At 40.5% G+C, this 3,428-nt stretch overlaps 1 long non-coding RNA gene across 2 annotated transcripts; it reads left to right on the top strand.

Annotated features, from left to right (window-relative positions):
- Window positions 1-274: 274 nt before the first annotated feature.
- Window positions 275-2,383, top strand: LOC123144325 (uncharacterized). Of its 2 annotated transcripts, none has more exons than XR_006471373.1 (2): window positions 275-558; window positions 647-2,383. It is a non-coding gene; the product is annotated as an uncharacterized lncRNA (long non-coding RNA). The 2 variants fall into 2 exon arrangements; XR_006471372.1 differs by having other exon boundaries at window positions 288-558; window positions 644-2,383.
- Window positions 2,384-3,428: the final 1,045 nt, after the last annotated feature.

Below are 3,428 nucleotides of genomic sequence, written 5' to 3'. Positions count from 1 at the left end.
ATATATATATATATATATATATATATATATATATATATATATATATATATATATATATATATATATATAAAGTCTATTAGACACCTAGGGTGAAGAATAAATTATTCCTCACCCTCGTCAACCGACCCAGCCAAAGTTTCATTGCTCCCGATCCCACCGCACCCCATCGGCCCATCCTGGCTCCTCTGTCGTAACCTTTTGTCCCTGTTGGAGGTAATTTTACATCGATGTTACAGCGCCCACACCTCTGAATGTCACACGTCGTGGGATGGATGGAGTAGAAAAAAAAGTGGTCCAGGGATTACAAGCCAGCCACATCCCAGTTTTATTCTGGTTAGATAATGAGAGCGGTTCCAGCGGCGGCGACTGGGCTCGACTGTGTGATGGTCAACGCCTCAACGGGGCAGCCGGGATGGCGTGGTGAGCGGCGGCTGGCCTCGGTCGCTGTGGTGGATGATCGGAAGCATAGTTTGCGGAGGCGGCGCTATTGTGGCAGTGGCGGTCACCTCAGATCCTCCATGGCTGGCGCGACTCCCGTGACTTCCCCTCCCTCGGCTCGTAAGGTTCCCGTTCCTTCCATCCCCCAACTCTCTTTTTTCATTGTCTTTGATTCCTCCCTCTGAATGCTGACCCCATTATGGAGGAGGCCACCACGCCATGAGCCCAAGGACTAACATCGGATTGATTCGGGGGCGTGAGAAACTGCTGCATTGGCCTCGCGGTTCGGCCGTGTACGGTCTGGCGGCAGACGACGGCGTCGTAGCGGTATGACGCCGGGCGGCCGGGGGACCATTTGGAGCTGAAGCGGTGGGTTAGAGGAGTGCCAGATTGGATAGGATACATGGCCTTCATTTTTGCAACATGGATTTGTTAGTGTTCGTAACTTTCCCAATTTTTTGATGATGATTTCCGAGATCTGGAGAGTTTGATCTAAACTAAAGAATTATTTACCTGGCCCAATAAATTCCCTGATGCAGGGTGTAGCTATGTTACAGACTACCAGCTCATACCTTAAATACAAGTATGTTGATCAAATCCTGTTTTTACTTTATCCGCCTCATTCTTTGTTTGGGCACCTCTCTATATAGATTCATCTATGTGTTTGATTGTTGTATTCATAGAAACAATTGTGTACGAGAGATTGATTTATGCGTCGTTTGAAATTCAATTTTAGGGCTAGTAAGAAAAGGCATTTTTTAGTACTTATCAGTGCGAGTAGTTGTTTTGTTTTTCTTTTCTTAGTAAGTTTATACAAAATTTGGAGTTACAATTTACAGTCAGTGTTCTTCGGCAGGTACGGCAGGTATATAGCATGTACTTAGCCAATACATCTGGGTGGGCAAGCTCACTGCACAGTTGAACTTGTAGCAACCCGTATATGTATTAGTAGCACTATTTGTGCTGATACACCAACTTTCCTTTGTTGAAGGGTATGCTCTTTCCTATTTTTCTTAAATTTCATTTGACCACATTTGAATTGGCCATGCTATTATGAAAACATAGCCTTATTTCAGTTTGTTGAAATTTATCTAGAAACAACTTGGCCTATAGTTGCGTGGGTTATTATCAAATTTTTTTACTCGTTTTTAACTAGTTTTCTTATAGAAGTTTGTCAGAAGATAGGAGCTATCCAGCTTTGTTGGGCAACTTTTTAAGATTGACGTTGATGTTCTAAACTCCGTATTGCACTATGTTTTCTTCTCAGATCATAGATCAATTGGGAGCTTTTCTCCCCTGCCAAAGTAACTACTATAGATTTATAGACACATATGCTTCCCCTACGATGAATGTCTGTTGAACGAAAAATGCATTCATCTTTTGTGTAGTTTTTGGAACCAGTGAATTATTTGGACATATTTGCACTTGAAAGGACTGGATGCATATATGCTGGTACTGAAAAGGGGTACATTGTACTGATTTTGTCCAACATGCATGCAAATCTTTCAGACTATATTTTCAAGTCATGTTTTTTTAATTAATTTTCCCTAGCATAAACCCAACTTTCTATGTTTATGTGTTTCAGCCGTAATAGTTTACTAGGTATGAATCATCAGTTAATCCATCTCGGTGTTCTCTTAACAAAGGATTGCATGCTATTGAGCTTGGCTCAACTACCGATGGCACAGATATTCCTTTCTTTTTTCCCAATGGTGGTTGATTTGCTTCTTCCATGGAGGCCTGTGTTTTGCTAATTGTCTATTAGCCAGTTAGAGAAGTAGTGGCAATCAATGTATATTTCAATTCTTGTATCTTATCTGGATAGCTTCAGACATACTTAGCTCTCTTGTGTTTCAAGGAAATGAATGTTGCTAGTCAAAAGAAGTGATGGACTAGGTACTAAGTATGTATTACCCGATTTTACTATATTGCGAGTTACATAGAATATTTTGCTTGTGCCTGGTCGATTGCTTGCTTCTCTACACGCATATGCTTGTACTGGCAATGATTTTTTCAGGCACATTATTGCAGCAGGCTGGTTGGTTTGATTTGGTGTTGTGTGCTTGATTTCTCCATTTGCTGGTCAGGAGTGGACAAGGTGTAAATACCTGTTACCTCTAGAAAGATCCAAGGGTTGTTGGTATACTTTTTTTAGGTCATATAGTTGGTTGTTTTATCCTTTTGAATGATTACAGGTTAAGAAACATACTAGCATCCCCTACAAAAAAGAAAAGAAAAAGAATACTAGCATAGAAGGCAGAAGTCGGACATGCCTCAGTTCTGAAGATTATGAAGCTCCAGATAGAAGTATTGTTTTTTTTGAAACAAGGCAAAAGATTTGCCATTTCATTGATTAAGAAGAAGAGTATTGTGCGCAAACAATGAAGTCATGTACATCAAACTGCAACTTTGAAAGATAGTTACCGTGAATGCTTCAGAGCACATGTGGACTCCAAAATCTATGGTGTCAATGTTGTGAAGATATTGGAATGTTCCATGTTTGGGACTTTCAGAACGTATGATATGCCGGTGTGGTAAATTTCCAGAGATATTTAGGAAACCTAGTTATTTGATTCTGCTGTTACAAAATAACCTTGAGAGAATCCCCATAGTTTGCAAATATTCGTGGAGTTCTCACTGCAACAAAGAGAAGACCTACACCTGCAATGCCGGCGTGACAGCAAAGTGGCTAATCTTGTTTCTTGTGTAAAGTAACGCAACTGGCGTTACTCTGTAGAGCTTCATGTTGTGAGAATAGTTCCAAGTTGGCCATGTGATTTGGTTTACATTTTTGGTTGCGTGCCGGTGTACAAAATAAAAGATGGCATTATGAAGTATTTTACATTTAATCCATGGACCGTGCATTGGTGACATTTTCTGTACGTTGAACATCTTTATTTCACATCGCTCCCAAATTTGTAACGTTCTTTCGTCGGCTTCAAATTTCCTAGGTTCTTGTTTGTAGAATTAGTGTGTGTTGTATCCATGCA

This window comes from Triticum aestivum, chromosome 6D (genome assembly GCF_018294505.1).
Source record: "Triticum aestivum cultivar Chinese Spring chromosome 6D, IWGSC CS RefSeq v2.1, whole genome shotgun sequence".
Classification (NCBI taxonomy): domain Eukaryota; kingdom Viridiplantae; phylum Streptophyta; class Magnoliopsida; order Poales; family Poaceae; genus Triticum; species Triticum aestivum.
The sequence above is the reverse complement of the archived record's forward strand: the minus strand, read 5'-3'. Positions and strand labels throughout refer to the sequence as shown.